General features: G+C 44.3%; 1 protein-coding gene and 1 pseudogene across 1 annotated transcript in view; one reads left to right on the top strand and one right to left on the bottom strand.

The window, feature by feature from the left end:
- Window positions 1-21456, top strand: part of LOC122552445 (volume-regulated anion channel subunit LRRC8C-like) — a 36956-nt gene that overhangs the window by 11610 nt on the left and 3890 nt on the right. The window lies entirely within an intron of this gene.
- On the bottom strand, window positions 16861-18222 carry LOC148136403 (uncharacterized; annotated as a pseudogene).

The following is a 21456-nucleotide window of genomic DNA, read 5'->3' as shown; positions in this document are numbered from 1 at the left end:
CTTGGGCATATTTAACAAATTCCCACTGGGCCTTTGGCTACGATGGGTTTGTTCATCATCACTATCCTACTCACTAAGCTTAACTTCTGCCTTCATCTCCTCCCTTTTAAGTCAACTTGCCTCTCTAGTTGCCAACTTCTGAAGTTCAAACTCTTTCCCGTTCTGCTTTTCCTTGGCTTTTAATCATAATTCATTCCATTTCATTTCCTTTTCATATTCAAACTGTTTCAGTTTCAATTGACTTTTAGCAATTTCCAAAGATTCTGATGGCATTCCTAGCAATTGTAAATGCTGCGTGATTGCCATAACTATCTCCCCTTTCCTCACAGACACAAGCTTTTTACTTTAGTTGTTCTGGTAGACTAGTCGGCATCTCTGTCTTAAAATCCCTCTTCTATCTTGTTTGCCAATTCCAAAAGCCTTACCTTACTCACTTATTGTAAAACGTTCGAACTGACCTCTTCCATCTCCAGGAAAGTGTTAGTGACTCAAAGAGCCTGGCACACACTGCTTAAACCAACCAATTTCAACGCCCAAAATAAAAGACACTAACACTTACCACTTTTGTCTTTGAGTCCAATAATCCTAAACTCAACCCGGATTTAGAGATTGTGATCCTGACAAGAGCTCGCAATTTATTATGAACTAGACCAAATCCCCTCAAAATATTCAGAAGATAGTCCAGACCCTAACTTTTTCTTACTTTAAAGGTAAATGCAAGGTGTTGTGTTCCAGGTGCAATTCAAGTGGACAAACTACTGGATTTAAAGCAAAACACACTTCCTTCATCCATTATAGTTAAAATACAACAACCAAAAGAAGGAATTGGAATAACAACTCTATTGGAAAACTTAACAGAACAATAGAGACAGTAACTATTACTAACTAACTGTTTTAATATAGTACCATCCGATAAACACACCATTGGCAAAAGGTAAATTCAGAAAACCAGTGTCTCAAATTTAACTCCACAGCCCAGAAGGTGAAAAATATCAAGAAAATTCTGAGTGTAGCAACCGGGAGAGATTTATAGCAGCTTCCAACCTTGCTGAGACTCCAGCAACAACTGCTGAAAACTGAAAATCCTGGTTCTACAAGAGCTTAATCACACCCATTCTGGCTGCTTCTGTTGCCTCAACTCTTTTGAAAAACCCCAAGGCCTCATAAGCTTTTTACTTTAGTTGTTCTGGTAGACTAGTCGGCATCTCTGTCTTAAAATCCCTCTTCAAAAAAAACACAAAAATCACCTCTTAAAGCTACAGCATTGTCACAACTGTAACAAGTCTGTGATTTCCACTGATATGTTCTGATTCTTTCCTGTCCACTACATTTTAAACTAATAATCTCCTTTTGCTTTATCTGTATCTATTAAAAATCTATAGTTTATATTGTTGAACTTTTTATATACAGCAATGAAATTTCCTTTGTCTATTATCTTTCTACACTGAAGATCCATTTAGAGTCATAGAGATGTACAGTACAGAAATAAATCCTTTCATCCAACCAGTCCTTGCTGACCAGATATAAACCTAGTCGCATTTGCCAGCATTTGGCCCATATCCTTCTAAAACTTCCAATTCGTGCACCCATCCAGTTGCCTTTTAAATGTTGTATTTGTACCAGCCTCCATCACTTCCTCTGACAGCTCATTCTATACATGCACCACCCCTGTGAAAAAGCTGCCCCTTATGTATCTTTTAAATCTTTCCCTTCTCACCTTAAATCTGTGCCATGTAGTTTTTGACTATGAGATGTCATGGTGTTTGGAGACAATGTTGAGGACTCCCAGGTCAGCTCTCTCATGAGTGTTCACTATGTCACCACTGCTGGGAATGTCCTGATAGTGGGACAGGACATGGTGACAGTTTTGTTCAAGACATTGTCCAACACAAATCATTCCATGCATATGACTACATCAGCTTGACTATGCTATCACATGCTGATGTTCCAATCCATACTCTCTTTTCATTTCATCCATTTTCAGTTTTCTATTGTGTCTACCATTTTTTGCACACCATGCTTTTCAGTTATCCTGTGCTTGATATTTTTCTAGAAAATTCTTCCTCATGTTTTTACCAGCATATCATAGTATGCTCAGTCTAATTATGGATAAATCATTTTGGGGGTGTTCCTGATGGAGTATGCAATATACTACTGTAATTTTTAAAAAATTCATTCATGGTTTAATAAACCAAGCCAGACCCCCTCAAAACGTTTCAAGAAGGTAGCCCAAACCTTAATAAAAGCAAATTACTGCAGATGCTGGAATCTGAAACCAAAAGAGAAAGTGCTGGAAAATCTCAGCAGGTCTGGCAGCATTTGTAAGGAGAGAAAAGAGCTGATGTTTCAAGTCTAACTGACCCTTTGTCCCAGCTAAAAAAAGGGAGAAATAGGGAGGTATTTATACTAGGCTGAGAGAAGGTGGGTCATGGCTCCAGAAGCAAAGGTAGCAATAAAGAGATGATAATGACAGTGCATAGAGAGATTATAGGGAGATTAGGAGCTGTGAATGACCAAGGCTGAAGCCAGTGCTATGTGACAAAATATGTGGGGGGTGGGGGGTGGATGGGTGAAGCAGAGGCAAAATGGAAAACAGAAGAGAAGGGTAGCAAAGGGGGAAGAGGAAAAAGGTGATGAGAGAGTAGGGAGCTAGAGAAGGAGAGACAATAAAGAAATAAGTGGTACAGAACAGTGGAAAAAAAAAAAAAAAAATAAATGAAATAAAATTATGGAGCAGAATGAAAACAGAGGAGTCGAGATGGGATAATCATCTGAAGTGTTGAATTCAGTGTTGAGACCGGCAGGCTGTAACGTGTCGAATCGGAAGATGAGATGCTGTTCGTCCAGTTTGCAATGAGCTTCACTGGAACATTGCAGCAGGCCAAGGATAGACATGTGGGCATGGGAGCAGAATGCATGTGGGCATGGGAGCAGACATATGTTGAAGTGGCAAGCCACGGGAAGGTCCGGGACCTGATTGCGTACAGACCAATAGGTCTTTCTATCTTCTTGTTGTCGCCCTGTAAGAGCACAGCACTGAACACACACATCACTTGCATCAATAGCCACCTTGAATGGTTTTGCATAAGTAGGTTTGGGGTATTCTGGGGTAGTGGTTAACACAGCTTTCTGGCTGTCAAATGCCTTCTGACAGTCCACTGTCCACTAAAACTTTCTTTCATAATTCAGTGAGTGGAGCAGCGACACTGCTAAAATTTGGTATAAATTGCTAAAACAAAACTCCACTCAATCCCAGGAATCGTAGTATTACTCTTTTTATCGATGGTATGGGAAACTCCCCAATTACCTTTTGTTTGCATTCCGTGGGGCCATTTGTCCATGTCAAAGAATATGGCCTGGGAAAGTGAGTTGGGCTTTGGCAAATTTACTTTTAGCCAGGTTTATCACCAAGCCTGCCTCCCAGAGTCAATCAACTAATTCCGATAAATGTTGCAAATGTTCCTTCTTTGTATGACTAAAAATCACAGAGTCATCCATATAAACTACACAATTGGGTAATCCAGAAATTAACTTATTGATTAGTCTCTGAAATGTAGCTGATGCATTTTGCTTTCCAAATGCATGACTTGAAACTGATGCAGTCCATTTGGTGTTACGAAAACTGAAATTGTCCTCGTTCTTTCGGACAATTTATAAGTTGTTTGTCCCACCTGTTCAACACAGTCTTCCAAATGTGGAATCGGATACGAATCAGTCTTTGTAACTGCATTGACTTTGCAATAGTCCACACATAATAATTGGGTGCCATCTGGTTTTGGGTGAGCTCCAGTCACTGTAACTCACTTCTATTATGTCGTCTTGGAGCATGCATTCAATCTCCTTTTGAACCTGTGCCACCTTGAGAGGGTTATGCCTCGAAGCATGTTGCTTAATCGGAACAGTATCTCCTATATCTACATCATGCATAATTATTTCCCAGCTTATTTCCACATACCTCTCCTTGTGAAAGTAATAGCTCTTTCAGGTCATTTCAATTTTCCTCTGGAAGTTAAGTCAATAATTTATCCCAATTTTTGACAACTTCCTCAGTTAATTTGAAGAATGACTAATTCAGAATCCTCTGAACTTAGTTCTTCACTCAGTGTTGTAACCAATATTACAGTCTCCTTTGACTTTCTTTCCCTGAGCATATTCACATGACACTGTGAGATTTTTTTGTATCTGGAGTCCTTATCAAATAGTTCAGCTCACTCAATTTCCTTTCAACTTGATAAGGTCCACTAACCCTTGCTTTTAAAGGTTCACCCATCACTGGAAGTAACGTTAACATCTTATCTCCCACAGCAAATTTGCATGTTTCTGATTTCCTGCCTGCTTCCTGTTTTATTGTATGCTGTAATACTTTTAAATGCTGTCTAGCCAACTCCCCTGCTCTTTTTAGTTGTTCCCTAAAATTTGATACATTGTCCAACTATGTGGTCTCTGAATTCTGACTTACTAATTTCTCCTTAATCAATTTTAGCGGTCCTCTCACTTCATGCCCAAAAATAATTAAAATGGACTGAATTTGGTTGATTCATTTGGTGCATCTCTAATGGCAAAAAGTAAACAGAATTCCCTTATCCCAATCATCTGGATTGTCTTGACTGTAAGCCCTTAACATGGTCTGATGCCACCTTTTTAGTGCTCCCTGTGATTGTGGATGGTGTGCAACGATTTGAACTGTTTTATTCCTAAACTGTCCATAACTTCCTTGAATAATTTTGATGTAAGGTTTGACCCTTGATCTGATTGTATCTCTGTTGGTAGTCCATATCTAGTGAAAAATTTGAGTAATTCCTCAACAATCCAGTTCGCTGTCATATTGTGTAAGGGAATGGTCTCTGGAAAGCTAGTAAAAGGACACATCCATTATTGTAAACAAATGCTGATTTCCATTTTTTGTTTTAGGTTGAGGTCCTATGTAATCAATTAAGACTCTTGTAAAAAGTTCACACTTAAATGCAGGAATAGATATTAAAGGTGCGGATTTTATTACTGCCTGTGGTTTTCCAATTACCTGACATTTATGATATGTCTGGAAAAATTCAACCATACCCTTGTGCAATCCAGGCCAATAAAAATGTTTTTGTATTTTAGCTTGAGTTTTTCTTACCACTAAATGACCTCCTACTGGTTTTTCGTGCACGATCCGCAACACCTCTTTTCAATAACCACTTCATCAATACAACTTGATGAACTTCTGCACATTTCTCATCTGCTTGAATATGTGATGGTCTCCATTTCCTCATTAAGACATCATTTTTAAGGTAGCAGCATTTAGGGATAAATTCAGATTCTTTTTCCGTGTATGCTTTTGACACATAGTCCACATATGTTTTTCTCATCTTTCTGCTGTAACTCAATTAATTTCTCTGAACTAAAGATGTCTGCTTTGTCATCCAATTGCTCCTGTTTTGTCTCAACCATTTGATCAAACAGGTTCTCTGCTAATTCCACTTCCACTTTCTTATCTATACTCTTTGATCTCTCCTGTTTCAACTGGTGATGTGACCTGGTTACCAGACAGTCAGGAAAAATCCAAGTATATGTGTCCTGCAATAGTTTGATTCCCTGAGTTTCCTCTGGCTTTTCAACTATAGTAGGCAGCACTGTGAACCAACTATATCGTTAGCAAGGACGAGTAGTATTCCTGGAGCTGAGAGTTTGTACAGTACTCCTACCACAATGTCTCCACTCTTCATTGGACACCCTAACCTCACTCTTCATAATCGAGCACTTCTTGTCTCACCATGCATTCCCATTACTAGTACCTTCTCTAGTAGTAGTCTTTTAGAGGTACATATCGCCTCTTCTTTCAAGATCAAAGATTGAGAGGATCCTGTATCTCTTAGTATTGTAACCTCTTTACCTGCTGCTCCTTGCCTACCTCCGACCAAGTTGTACATTCTGGTGCAACTTTTTAACCTCTATTGTGCTTACCATTACCACTCCATCAAAATTCACTGGCTTATTCTGTTTCTTTACATCTGGCTTCCCAGTGCTTTTCTTAACCCACCAAGACTGTGATTTCACATGGCCAACTTTATTTCAGCAAAGAGCTTTTTAACTTCTCCTTCCTCTTCAAGGGTTTCCTTTTAACCCTGTGGTAAGTTATCTTTGTGTCTTCACAGAGATCTACTTTTCCATTTCTACTTTTCTCTTTTCCCGAATTTCTATCCCTCACAGATTGAAACTGATTTTGAAAGCCAAACTTTGATTTATGGACCAACTCACAGTCATCAGCCATTTCAGCAGATAATCTTGCCATGTTAACTCTCTGCTCTTCCACATGAGTTCTCACTACTTCAGGAAGTGAATTTTTGAACCCCTCCAAATTAATTGTCTCTCTAAGAGTGTTATAGGTTTGCTGTAATTTTAATGTCCATATCCATCGATCAAAATTACTTTGTTTGATAATTTCAAACTCAAGGTAGGTTTGAATTCTTCCTTCGATTCCTGAAATGTTGTCTGTAGGCTTCTGGCTCAACCTCATTTGCACTTAAGATGGCTTTCTTCACCTCCTGCTATGCTCCACATACCTCCTCTGATAGTGATGTGAATACCTCACTAGCTCTACCTACAAGCTTTGTTTGGATCAACAAAACCCACATGGTCACTGGCCACTTCATTTATTTCGCCACTTTCTCAAATGAGATGAAAATGGTGTCCACATCCTTCTCATCAAATTTAGGCAATGCTTGAACATGTTTAAACAGTTTCTCACTAGGCCTTTGCCTACCGTGGATTTGCTCATCCTCACTAAGCTTACCTTCTGCCTTCATCTTCATCTTTTAAGCTGACTTCCCTGTCTAAGTGCCAGTTTCTAAAGTTCAAATTCCCTCTCTTCCTTCCTTTCCTCCCACTCCTTTTCTCTCTCTCTTCCTCTGAGTAATCATAATTAAAACTGTTTCATTTCTGTTGCCCTGTCATTGTATTTTGTCTGTAACTCATGCTGCTTCATTTTCAATTGAACTTTAGCTATCTCTAAAGATTTTGATGGCATTTCCAGCAAACTTAAATGCTGAGCTATTGCTTTAATTATCTCACCTTTCCTCATGGAAGGAGGCACCTCCAGCTCCAACTCCAACTTGTCTGCTCATTCCAGAAGCTTGGCCTTATTCACCTTTTGTAACACCTCCAAAGTAAATTCTTTCACGCCCAGAAAATTCTTAGTGACTGAAAGAGCCATTGCTATCTCAAGCACTGTTTAACCCAACCAAAATCAGCACCCAGAACAAAAGACACTAACATCTGCCACTCGCAGCTTTGTGTCCAACAAACCTAATCCCAATTTGGAACTATAGAGCAAATCCCACAAAGAGCCCCAATCTGTTGTGGACCTGGCCAGACTGCCTTAAAACATTTCAAGAAGGTAGCCCAGACTGCAACTTTTCTAGCTGTTTTAAGCAGGTGTAAAGCGAATATTGCAGAAGTGATGCAGCTGGCCCAACCACTTAGTTTTAAACAAAACAGTATTTATTTGCAAGATTACCAAATAAAACACAAACAATAGAGAACAGAATATAGAATGACTTATCCTATCCGAAAACCCAACAGACTATCCCAACTTAGTGATGCTGTTCCAAACACTTGCAACAATTCCCATAAACACCCCTTGACAAAAAAAGGAAAAATCCAGTGCAGGTTCTTACAGGAGAGATGTCAGAGAGAGGGAGGATCAGCGTGGAAATGCTTCTTTGGGTCCAGCAGCTGAAAGCAAACCAAACCAGAGAAAAGCTGAGCTGGGAAAACTAGCCGCACCCCTTTCCTTGTACAATTTTTTTTAAAAATTGAAAGCCTTTTTTCCTGAGGCAGTATCTGTTAGCTATAATCAAATTGGCCCTAAAACCCTTCAAACCTAGATTTTTTGGAATCGCTGCTTTTACAACCTCTGGGGAAAAAAAGCCAAGGACAGCATAACCTTGTTAAAGGAACAACATTGTCACAAGAGGTACATATCTCCTCATCTTTCAACATCAAAGGTAGAGAGGATCTTTTAATGTTGTAATCTGTTTCTCTGCTGCTCCTGGCCTATGCAAGGAAACTTTACCTTCACATGGTTTAAGAAGATCTGGCACTTTCTCCTTGACCAATCTCTGATCAGGTTGTTCAGATTTTTCTCCTCCACTGTGCTTTCCATTACCACTTTAACAGAATTCACTGACTTATTCTTTTTACCTCTATCTGGCTTCCCAGTGCTTTTCCTAACTCACCAAGACTGTGATTTCATGTGGCCTATCTTATTGCAGTGAAGACACCGGAGCTTTTTAACTTCTTTTTCCCCCTTTTAAGGGTTTCCTTTTTATCCTGTAGTAAGTTATCCTAATGATCTTCACAGAAATTTACATTTCTCTTACCATGTGAGGATTTCTCTTTTCCCCAATTTCTATCCCTCACGGATTGAAATTGATGTTGGAAACCAAACTTTGATTTCTGGACCAACTCCTATTCATCAGCCATTTCAGCTGCTAATTTTGCCCTTTTAATTCTGTACTCTTCCACATAAGTTCTCACTACTTCAGGAAGTGAATTTTTGAACCCCTCCAAAATAATTGTCTCTCTAAGAGTGTCATAGAATTGCTCTATTTTAATGCTCTTATCCACCTATCAAAATTACTTTGTTTGATCCTTTGTCCCTCCTTAGGTTTCTGAAATGCTGTCTGTAGGCTTATGGCACAAGCTCATATGCACTTAAGATGGCTTTCTTCGCCTCCTCATACCCCCCCCCGATACCTCCTCTGATAGTGATGCAAATACCTTACTAGCTCTTCCTACATGTTTTGTTTGGATCAACATCACATGGTCACTAGTCACTTCATTTGTTTAGCCACCTTCTCAAATTTAGGCACTGCATGAACAAACTTAAACAGTTTCTCACCAGGCCTTTGCTCATTCTCTTCCTCACTAAGCTTATCTTCAGCCTTCACCTTCATCCTTTTAAGCTGACTTTCCTGCCTAAATGCCAATTTCTGAAGTTCAGACTCTCTCTCTTTCTTTTTTTGCTCTCTCTCCTTTTCTCTCTCTTCCGTTTTGATCTGCTAAAGTGATTCATTTTTTTGTACCTCTGTTTTTAATTGTAATTCAAAGAGTTTCATTTCTTTTGCCGTTTCCTTTTCTTTTGCCTGTAAGTCAAGCTGTTTCATTTTCAATTGAATTTTAGCCATCTCTGAAATTCTGATGGCATTTCCAGCAAATTTAAATGCTGAGCTAATGCTGTAATTATCTCTCCTTTCCTCATGGAAGCAGGCACCTCCAGCTCCAGCTTGACTGTCAATTCCAGCAGTTTTTCCTTGTTCTCCTTTTGTAAAGCCTCCAATGTCACTTCTTCCACCCCCAGAAAATTCTTTGTGACTGAAAGAGCCATTATTCACCAAGTACTGTTTAAATCAACCAAATTCAAGATCCAGAACAAACAACACTGACACCTACCTCTCACTGCCTTAGAGTTCAGCAACCCTAATACCAAATCAGAAGTATAGAAAAGATCCCACAAAGAGTTCCAATCTGTTATGGACCAAGCCAGGAACCCCCCCCCCCCCCCCCCCCCCCCACCCAACATTTCAAGATGGTCGCACAGACCCTAACTTTTTTAGTTGTTTTAAGCAGGTTTAGAGTGGATATTCCAGGAGAGATGCAGCTGGCCCAACCACTCAGTTTTAAACAAAACAGAATTTAATTATACACATACAAAGAAAACCAAATTTAGAATAACATAACTATTTGAAAACCCAGTTGACTCTATCACAACTTAATAATGCTGTTCCAAGTACTTGCAACATCCCATAAAAACCCCTTTGGCAAAAAAAGGTAAAATCAAACATAGGTTCTTACAGGAGTGATGTCAGAGAGAGAGGGAGAGGATCAGCATGGAGGTGTTTCTTTAACCAGCAACCCCAAAAACCTGATCAGCAGTTCCTGAACAGCCAGACTGCTAAAACCAAACCAAACCAAAGAAAAGCTGAACTTGGAGAACTGGCCACCATACATTGTTTCTTTTAAAACTTAAAAGCTACTTGAAGTAGATAAACCCAGACACGTTGGAACCTCTGCATTTATGATCCCTCTTGAAAAGAAAACAAGGACAGAATAACTTTGTCAAAGGAGCAGCATCACCTCAATGGGATGAGGGTGTCACTGAATTAATGCCAGCACTAATTGCCCCAGAGGGCAATTAAGAGTCAACTACATTGCTTGTGGTTCTGGAGTCACAGGTAGGCCAGACCAGTTAAGGATGGTCCTTCCCTAAAGGATCTTAGTGAACCAGATCGTTTTTTTCGAACAATCAACAATGGAGTCATGGTCATCATTAGATTCTTAATTCCAGATTTTTATTGAACTTAAGTTCCACCATCTGCCATGGCAGGATTCATACCTGGGTCCCCACAAATTACCTGCGTCTCTGGATTAACAGTCCAGTGATAATACCACTAGGCACAATTTACCGGACATCATTCTGTAACTATGGGTACGGGTGAACTACTAATCCACTCACTGGTCCTTTTTTTTTTGGAAGGCAGTCTTCCTCATATTATTCCTACTCAGTCTCCCTGATCTTTCTTTTTAAGTATCATAATGTGGTGAATCACTGCCTGTCTTTATATCCATAAGAGGCCCATGTTAAAGCATCCTGTCACTGCTTGATGACTTTTGCTCACTTTTGGGCAGTTTAATATGTCCTCACTTGCTGTGTGCAGAGTTTCTAGCCAAATGCTAGAATTCAGACATTAAGTCTCCTTCCTTTCCCTTTCCAAGTTAAAATCTAAGTGTTAGCCTAATGCTTTTTGTAGTGGATTTACACGTTACTTCCCATCCATCAATCTTCATACTGTACACTTAGCATGTGTGCTTTGTCTTTTCTAGCCACAATAATTACAATTACCGGACATCATTACCGCCTTCCTAACCTGCAATCTTCTTCCTGACCATAATTACCACCTTCCTAACCTGCAATCTTCTTCCTGACCTCTCCGCCCCCACCCCAGTCTGACCTATCAACCTCACCTTGACCTCTTTCCACCTATCGCATTTCCGACGCCCCTCCCCCAAGTCCCTCCTCCCTACCTTTTATCTTAGCCTGCTGGACAAACTTTCCTCATTCCTGAAGAAGGGTTTATGCCCGAAAAGTCGATTCTCCTGTTCCCTGGTTGCTGCGCTTTTCCAGTAACACATTTTCAGCTCTGATCTCCAGCATCTGCAGACCTCACTTTCTCCACAATAATTACAATAAACAGTATATCATACACATTCCCTGAAGCCTGTCTCCAAATGTTATCTTGATCTTCTTTGCTCACTTTATACAAGTCATTCTGCAATAACACGTTTCATTAACGTGAATTCAATGTAATGCAATTGGCGAATTGGGGACACTGTCTCTAAAGCACAAACCTTTAAAATGTATGTTGGTAATAACACGATTACATTACCAACACTTTAAGCGCTGTTTCTAAAGCGTGATTTTTCTGAAATGTGGAGTTGCACAAGAACACAAACGTCACGTTATAGAATTATCTATCTATCTGTATTGATAATGAGCATTGGCTGGCTTGGCACCAATACGTTGCCAGTTTGTCACAAGTTAGAAGCATCGATTGACAATTTGTAAGCAAAGATTGTGAAATGGTTATTTTTCAGACTTTTCAGCTGACTGGTGTGGTACCATTTTGGCCTCCTTTTCTGGAATCTGGATCGAGTACATAATGGAGCTGGCTCTGTCAGATTTGCTTGGGTTCAAAGGCATGCTTCCTTCTTAACTAGTTTAAGACCATGACCACATTTCCCATTTGATAATCAAAAGGCTCAGTTTTTCAGTAATTTTTAAAATCTGTTTAATCTCCGGTTGGCTTTTCCTAGTGCACCAGGCTACAAATTCAGTCAACCTGTGAATGTATTCTCCCATTAACTTTAGCCATCTGCGGTTGGCCATCAATTTTGAGTGTAGGGTGAAAAATAGCAGCTTATTAGCTATTTCATGACAAATGATGTGCAATACCTGTAATTGCTTGTGTGACCATTAGTTCCAAGTAATGTATTAACCAATTGTACTGGATAGTCTGCATTGTTTTCAGGGTTTGATTGTCCCATTCCACCAGCCTTATGACTGTGGTTAATCATAAAAAAATTTATGACACAGAAAAGGGCTGTTTGTCCAGCCTTGTCCTCACCTCTATCCAATGAAAAGTATGATTTAATGTCATTCCCGTGCCTTTTCCTCCTATCCTTATAGATTTCTACAGCATGGAGACAGGCCCTTTGGCCCAGACTGGTCCGTGCCGACCAAAATATCCATCCATGCGAACACCATTTTTCTGTTTTTGGCCCATATCCTTCTAAAACTTTCCTATCCATGCATTTGTCCAAATGTCTTTTAAGTGTTGTTAATGTAACCACCTCAACCACTTCCACTGGCAGTTCATTCCATATGCATACCATCCTCTGTGTAAAAAACTTGCACCCAGGTTCGCTTTTATTCTTACCCCTCTAGCCCATTATTCCCCAACCCTGGGAAAAACTGCATTCACCCTATCCATGCCTGTTATATTTTACACTTCTACAAGATCCTCCCTCCCTCAGTTCTCCTATGCTGTAAAGAAAAACATCCAAGCTTGTCCATCTCTCCCTATAACTCAGACCGTTAAGTCCTGGCAACATTCTTGTAAATTTCTTCTGCACTCTTTCCAGTTTAATAACATCCTTCCTACAGCACGGTGACCAAAATTGAACACAATACTCCAAGTGCAGCCTCACCAATGTCCTGTACAAGTGCAACATAACTTCCCAACTTCTAAACTCAATGCCCTGACTGATGAAGGCCAATGTGCCAAAGGCTTTCTTCACTGCACTGACTACCTGTGATTCTATTTTCAGAGAACCATGCACCTGAACTCCAAGGTCCCTCTGTTCCACTCTACTCCTTAACGCCCTACCCATCCCCAAGAAACACCTACCTTGATTTGACTTTCCAAAATGCAAGACCTCGCACTTACCTATATTAAATTCCATTTGCCGTTTCTTGGCCCATTTCCCCAGCTGATCAAGGTCCTGCTGCAACTTCTGATAACCTTCCTCACTGTCCACGATACCACCTATTTTAGTGTCATCTGCAAACTTACTAACCATGTCTTGTACATTCTCATCCAAATCATTGATATAGATAACAAACAGTAATGGGCCGAGCACCAACCCCTGAGGACTCCACTAGTCGCAGCCTTCTAGTCCAACAAGCATTCTTTCACTGTTGCCTTGTGCTTCCTAACATCAAGCCAATTGTGTCCAATTTGCTGGCTCCTCCTGGATTTCTTGTGATCTAACCTTCCAGTCATGATTTGGAGATGCCGGTGTTGAACTGGGGTGTACAAAGTTAAAAATCACACAACACCAGGTTATAGTCCAACAGGTTTAATTGGAAGCACACTAGCTTTCGGAGCGACGCTCCTTCATCAGGTGATGAAGGAGCTCCAAGTGCAGCCTCACCAATGTCCTGTACAAGTGCAACATAACTTCCCAATTTCTAAACTCAATGCCCTGACTGATGAAGGCCAGTGATCACCTGATGAAGGAGCATCGCTCCGAAAGCTAGTGTGCTTCCAATTAAACCTGTTGGACTATAACCTGGTGTTGTGTGATTTTTAACCTTCCAGAGCAGCCTACCATATCAAAGGCTTTACTGAAATTCATATAGATTACGTCTACTGCCCTGCTCTCGTCAACCTTCCTGGTCACTTCATCAAAGAACTCACAAATCATGCTGACTGTTCCTAATCAAACGCTGTCTTTCCAAATGCACGTATATCTAATCTCAGACTCTTCTCAAGTAACTTATCTACCACAGATGTTAGGCTTACTTGTCTATAGTTCCCAGGTTTTTCATTGCAGCCCTTCTTGAAGAATGGCACAACATTCGCTACCTTCCAGTCTGCTGGGACCTCACCTGTGGCTAACGATGTTGCAAAAATATCAGCTAGGGCCCCCGCAACATCTTCTTGAGCCTCTTGCAGAGTTCCTGGGTATATCTGGTCAAGACTAGGCGGTTTATCCACCTTCATATATTCTAATACATCCAACACCTCCTCTACTGCGATATGGACTGTCTCCAAGATATGATTACTAACTTGCCCAAGTTCCCAAATCTGCAAGTCTTTCTCCATGGTAAACATAGAGGAGAAATATTCATTGAGAACCTCGCCCATTTCCTGCAGTTCTACACATGCATGTCCACTTTGGTCCTTGAGGGGTCCTATTCTCACTCCAGTTTTTTTTTTCATTTAATATACTTAAAAAACCTCTTTGCATTCACCCCAGTTTTTTCAGCCAAGGCTATCTTGTGCCCGCTTTTCACCCTACTGATTTCGTTCTTCAATAAACTGTATCCATCATATACCTCTGGGGATTCCCTTGATCCCAGCTGCCTGTACCTGAGCCATACCTCCTTTTTTCTGGTCAAAGTCTCAATATTTCTTGACATCCAGGGTTCCCTATTCCTGTCAACCCTGCCATTCACCCTCACAGGATCGTACAGACCTTGAACTTTGCTGGAGGTCCCTTTGCCTGCAAACAAACTCCTCCAATCAAACCCTGCTAGCTCCTTTCTAATTCCACCAAAACTTGCCTTGCTCCAATTTAGAACCTGAATCTGTGGACCAGTTTTGTCCCTCTCCATAACTACTTTAAAATTAATAGAACAATGGTCACTGGTCCCAAAATGTTCTCCGACAGTCACCTCGTCACCTGTCCAACCCTATTTCCCAAGAGTAGGTTGAGTTTTGCTTCTTCCCGAGTAGGACCCTCTATATACTGCTTGAGGGAAGTTTCCTGAACACACTTAACAAATTCTACCTCCTCTAAGCACTTAACTCTATGGCAGTGTCAGTCTGATAGGAAAATTAAAATCTCCTACTATGACAACCCTATTGCTCCTGCAAGTTGCCCCACCCTCTCCTTGCACATGTGTTATTCTTTGACTATTTGGGGTCTGTAGTACAACCCCAATCACGACACCATCCCCTTCTTATTTCTTAGCTCCACCCACAAAGCCTCACTGGATGATTCTTCAGTTATTTCATCTCTGATTACTGCTATGATACTTGCCTTAATCAAAAATTCAACTCCCCCTCCCCTCTTTCCATCACATCTCTCCTGCCTAAAGCACCTGTACCCTAGTACATGAAGCTGCCAGACTTGTCCCCCACTTAGCCATGTTTTTGTAATGGCTATAATATCCCAGTCCCATGTACCTATCCACGCCCTAAGTTCATTGGCCTCACCTGTTAGCCCTCTTGAGTTGAAGTAGATGCAATTTACTTCCTTGCTCCCTGTTGTGTTCCAGCCTTACGTGTCTCTTCACTTTACCATTTCTAATTACTGTATCTCCTTTCAGCCTCGCCTCCCTGTTGAGGATCCCACTACCCTGCCAATCTAATTTAAACCCTCCCTTTTAGCACTAGCAAAACTGGCTGCCAAGGTATTGGTCCCCCTCTTGTTCAGATCAACACGTCCCTCTTGAACAGGTCACCTCTGCCCCAGAAAAAAATCACAATGATCTAAAAATCTGAATCCTTGCCCCCTGCACCAATTTTTTAGCCATGCATTCATCTGCCATATCCTTCTGTTCTTATCCTGACTAGCACATGGCATTGGAAGTAATTCAGAGATTACCACCGACGAGGTCCCGATTTTAAAACTTGCTCTCAATAACACCACAGGACCTCATCTCTATTTTTACCTGTGACATTTGCGCCAATGTTCACAATGACATCTGGCTGCTCACCCTCCCCTTTGAAAACATTCTGCAACCACTCCGAGACATCCTGGAATCTGGTACCCCAGAGGCAACACATCATCCTGGATTCCCATTTGTAGCCATAGAATCTCCTGTCTGACCCCCTAACTATTGAGTCTCCTGTCACTAACGTCCTACTTAACTTTACCCTTTCCCGCTATGCCCCAGAGCCCCAGTATCACAGTGCACTGACCTGACTACTGCTGCTTTCCCCTGAACAGTCTTCTCTGCAACAGTATCCAAAACGGTATACTTATTTTCAAGGGGAATGGTCACAGGGGATTCCTGTACTCTCTGCCTACTCCCTTTGCATTTCCTGGTTGTCACCCAGCTACTCTGCCTGCAACTAGGATAAAGGTCATCCCTGATGAAGGACTTCTGCCCGAAACATCAACTCTTCTGCTTGTCGGATGCTGCCTGACCTGCTGTGCTTTTCCAGCTCCACACTTTTCAACTCCTACTCTCTGTCTGCACCTTTAGGTGTGATAACCTCACTGAAACTCTTATCTGTGAAGCCCTCAGCATCTCAGAAGATCCGAAGTGCATCCAGCTTCAGCTTCAGCACCCTAACACAGTCTCCCAGGAGTTGCACCTCAGTGCACTTATCACAGGTGTAGTCATCAGGGAGGATGGAAGTCTCCCTGTGCTCCCAACTCCTGCAGGAGGACAAGCAACTGCCCTAACTGACATCTCAACTGCTGTCAGACTAAAGAGGAAAATTAAAAGGATTTTACCTAAGCTTATCTGTACTTTTTGCTGAGCTGCTACTCTCCGAAGCCTCTCGAGACAAATTCTTACAACATACTATCAACAATAATTTTGTTATAGCATATCTCTCTATCAACCCCTCTTTTTTTTTGTTTTTTTTTATTTCAAAAATATACTTTATTCATAAAATAATTTGATGGTCTGGACAGTTGGTTATGCCATACATATGTAAACATGTACATATAGAGATCAGAATTTATCATTTTTATACAGGTCTGTACATTTTTCAGTCATATGCCCATATAATTAGCTGAGGCGTCAGCAGAGCCCAAATGACTGCATGGGCCCCCTGTTCTTCGTTAGGCAGGCAGACTTTACACAGTGGTCTTTCCCCACCGCGCCTTGGCGGCAGCTGCCCCAAGTTTCAGCGCATCCCGCAACACGTAGTCCTGGACCATGGAATGTGCCAGTCTGCAGCACTCAGTCGGGGTCAACTCTTTCAGCTGGAAGATCAACAGGTTTCAGACCGCCCAGAGAGCGTCCTTCACCGAGTTGATGATCCTCCAGGCACAGTTGATGTTCGTCTCGGTGTGCGTCCCGGGGAACAGGCCGTAGAGCACGGAGTCCCGCGTCACGGCGCTGCTCGGGATGAACCTCGACAAACACCACTGCATTCCTCTCCAGACTTCCTCTGCATAGGCACATTCCAGAAGGAGGTTTGTGACAGTCTCGTCCTCCCCGCAGCCGTTTCGAGGGCAGCGTACGGTGCGGCTGAGAGTCCGGGCGTGCATAAAGGATCTCACAGGCAGAGCCCTTCTCACCACCAGCCAAGCCATGTCTTGGTGCTTGTTGGAAAGTTCTGGCGATGAGGCACTCTGCCAAATGGCTTTGACAGTCTGCTCAGGGAACCGCTCGATAGGATCCGCCCTCTCCTTTTCCCGAAGGGTCTCAAGGACACTACGTGCTGACCACTTCCTAATGGACTTGTGGTCAAAGGTGTTTTTCTTCATAAATTTCTCCACGAAGGACAGGTGATACGGAACGGTCCAACTACTCGGAGCGTTCCGCGGCAGCAAGGCCAGGCCCATCCTTCGCAACACCGGGGACAGGTAGAACCTCAGTACGTAGTGACACTTGGTGTTTGCGTACCGGGGATCCACGCACAGCTTGATGCAGCCACACACAAAGGTGGCCATCAGGGTGAGGGTGGCATTGGGTGTATTTTTTCCCCCGTTGCCCTGATCTTTATACAGTGAGTCCCTTCGGACCCGGTCCATCTTTGACCTCCATATAAACTGGAAGATGGCCCGGGTGACTGCAGCGGCACAGGTTCTGGGAATAGGCCAGACCTGTGCCACGTATAATAGCAATGACAGTGCCTCACACCTGATGACCAGGTTATTTCCCGCGATGGAGAGCGACCGTAGCTTCCATCTGCCCAGTTTCTGCCTCACTTTGCTGATACGCTCCTCCCAAGACTTGGTGCACGCCCCAGCCCCTCCGAACCAAATACCCAGCACCTTCAGGTGGTCGGTCCTGACGGTGAAGGGGATCGAGGATTTGTCGGCCCAGTTCCCGAAGAGCATGGCCTCGCTCTTGCCTCGGTTTACCTTGGCCCCCGAGGCCCGTTCGAACTGGGCACAAATGCACATGAGTCTGCGCACGGACAGCGGATCCGAACAGAAAACGGCGACATCATCCATGTACAGGGAGGCCTTAACCTGCAGGCCCCCGCTGCCAGGAATAGTCACCCCTCTCAGGCTCGCATCCTTCCTGATGGACTCGGCAAATGGCTCTATGCAGCACACAAACAAGGCAGGAGAGAGGGGGCAGCCCTGCCTGACTCCAGATCTGACTGGGAAGCTATCTGTTCCCACCCGTTGGGACTGCACTAACAATGTTGGTGTAGAGCAGTCTGATCCAATTGCAGATTCCCTCCCCAAAGCCCATTTTGGAGAGAACATCTCTCATATACGTGTGTGATATCCTGTCAAAGGCTTTCTCCTGGTCCAGGCTGATCAGGCAGGTGTCCAACCCTCTGTCCTGCACGTAGGCAATCGTATCCCTGAGGAGTGCGAGACTCTCAGCGATCTTCCTGCCCGGCACAGCACAGGTTTGGTCACGGTGAATCACCGACCCTAGAGCAGACCTAACCCGGTTGGCGATTATCTTTGACAGAATTTTGTAATCTGCATTCAACAGTGAGATTGGTCTCCAATTTTTGAGTTCCTACCTCTCCCACTTCCGCTTGTAGACGAGGGTGATGATGCCTTTCCTCATGGATTCACTCATGGTACCTGCCCGAAGCATACTGACATACACCTCCAGCAGGTCCAGGCCAATCAAGTCCCACAGAGCGGAATAGAGCTCGACCGGTAAGCCGTCGCTTCCGGGAGTTTTATTCTTTTCGAAGGACTCGAGGGCCTTGGTCAGCTCGTCCAGAGATAGCGGCTGGTCCAGCCGCTCCCGTGTTCTGTCGTCTAAGACCTCCGTGATAGAGAACAGGAACGACTGGGAGGCTGCGCTGTCGGTCGGCTTCGCGTCATACAGACTGGCGTAGAAGGATTAACTGATCCTCATGACATCAGCCTGAGATGACGTTAGCGAGCCATTTTCTTCCTTCAGGCTGCTGAGCACAGAGCTCTCTGTGCACCTTCTGGAAGAAGAAACGTGAGCACGTCTCGTCCTGCTCCACCGAGCGGACCCTGGACCGGAAGATTATCTTGGAGGCCTCCGAAGCAAAGAGCGAGGCTTGCTGGCCCTTCACCTCCTTGAGGTCCTCCGTGACATCCACCCCCATCGTCTGCAGCAGGAGCAGGTTCTGCATACTTTCCTGGAGCTGGGACAGTTTTCCCTGCCTCTCTCTCGCCTCCTGAACACCTTTGAGGATGAAGAACCTCTTGATGTTCCCTTTTACTGTTTCCCACCAGTCCGCTGGGAACTCAAAGAGAAGCTTCACGGTTCTCCAACCTGCGTTGTCCCTCTTGAGCTCCTCAATGTTTCCCGGGGTCAACAGCTTGGTGTTCAGCTTCCACGTTCCCTTACCAGCCCGCTGCTCGTCCTGTAGGTGACAGTCGGCCAGCAGGAGGCAGTGGTCGGAGAAGAACACCGGCTTGACGTCGGTCGATCTGACCGAGAGCGTTCGGGACGCAAACAGGTAATCTATCCTTGAGCGGATAGACCCGTCTGCTCGTGACCAGGTGTATCTACGCTGCGCTCCGTCTGCAGGGGCGCTGAAGACGTTATGCAGCTTGGCATCTTTTACCATGTCCATCAGGGCTCTGGACGTGGTGTCCAGTTTACTGTCGCCCCCGCTGGATCGTCCATCTGCATCAATGATACAGTTGAAGTCTCCGGCCAGAGTGACCGGCCTGGACGTAGCCAGCAACAGTGGAAGCTGCTGCAGGATGACCAACCGTTCACTCTTACCTAGTGGGGGGTACACATTAATCAGTCTCAGGGGAGCATTCCTGTACATGATGTCGGCGACGAGGAGGCGCCCGCCCACCACCTCCTTAACCTCGGAGATGGTGAAGTTGCCTCCTCTCAACAGGATACCCAGGCCGGAGGCGCGGCTATCGTTGCCCCCCGACCAAACTGACGGCCCATGGGCCCATAAGCTCGACCATCTCCTGTAGCTGCTGAGGTGCGGTATCCCACACTCCTGCAGGAACAGGACGTCGGTTTTAACGTTGGCCAGGAAGGCCATCGTAGAAACACATCGCGTAGCCGATTTGATGCTACGCACATTGATGCTGGCAACTCTTATCCCCATTTTAACAGTTTACAATGTTAACAATGTCCATTTGCTGCTGGTCTTGCCCCTGGGGTAGCTGTGTGCATTCCCGTGGTGACGGCAAACTGCTGGACCATCCCAGGGCTGAGGTAGCTGTCCGGCTCCACGCTGGAGCCATTTCCCCGCTCTGGTGTCTTCGGGTCGGGCCCAGGGTCCGCATGGTCCAGTTCTCCATCTGACAGCAGGGCTGTCACAGGACCGCTGCTCCCAGTTACCTGGAGCTGTGGGCCGGTGGGTACCTCATGGTTCTCACCGGGTGGGGGGAGGCCTTTACCCATCCCCTCAGAGGGATCGTCTTTTCCTGCTTGGGTGGTGCTGCCCTCCTTTTTCCCCACGGCGCTCTGTCTCTTCCTCTGGTGACGACCCGCCTTGCGCCAATCCTCACCGTCGTAAGAGCTGCATGTATCCTCGTCGCATAGGTGTCGCTTACCCCCTCGCTAGGTGGCTTTGGGAGGTTTCCTCTTCCTGCTTTTCACGGTAATCCAATCCTCTGCTTCCTTTGGTCCCTTCTCTTCCATTTCCTCCGTCTGTCCTGAAGGAGCTTGGATCGGCTGCTGCACCACCCCGCTGCCTGCCGTCTGCTCTGCTACAGCCCGCCCTTCCTTCTGGTTGCCTCCAGACACCGTTCCCGTGCTGTTTTGTGGTACCTTGCTGGTCTTGGGCGGTCCACGGCTCGTGTTGCCGCCTCCGGCCATCTGTGCGTAGGTGGCGGCCCCTCGTCTTGGGCAGGCCTTGTACATGTGGCCCGCCTCTCCGCACAGATTACAGCTTTTGGCCTCCTTACATTCCTTGGTCGGGTGGCCTTCCTGCTTGCAATTTCGGCAGACAGTCACCTTGCAATCCGCCGCCATGTGGCCTGACCTCCCGCAGGCTGCCCTGCGTATGTCAGGTAACCTCTGCTTCCTCTGATGGCAAAGCTGGAGGGTGGGTGGAGGATGTTCCCACTGGCATCGACCCTCAGGGTTACCCTGACCTGTCGTTTGCTGGTCCAGATCCCGAAAGGATCGACCACATCGGTACTCTCTCCCTCGACCTGGACGTATCTCCTCAAGAAGGTCAGGACATCTGCTGCTGGGACGTGAGGGTTGTACATCTGGATTGTTACAACCCGACTCCTCTGCGCAGGAAGCACACACAACAGGACCGCCGACAAGATGGAGAACAGAGGTTCCCC

Source organism: Chiloscyllium plagiosum, unplaced genomic scaffold (assembly GCF_037043375.1).
Source record: "Chiloscyllium plagiosum isolate Xiang-an unplaced genomic scaffold, Cpla_swu_hap1 HiC_scaffold_45, whole genome shotgun sequence".
Lineage (NCBI taxonomy): Eukaryota > Metazoa > Chordata > Chondrichthyes > Orectolobiformes > Hemiscylliidae > Chiloscyllium > Chiloscyllium plagiosum.
This window is presented reverse-complemented; position numbering and strand designations above follow the sequence as displayed.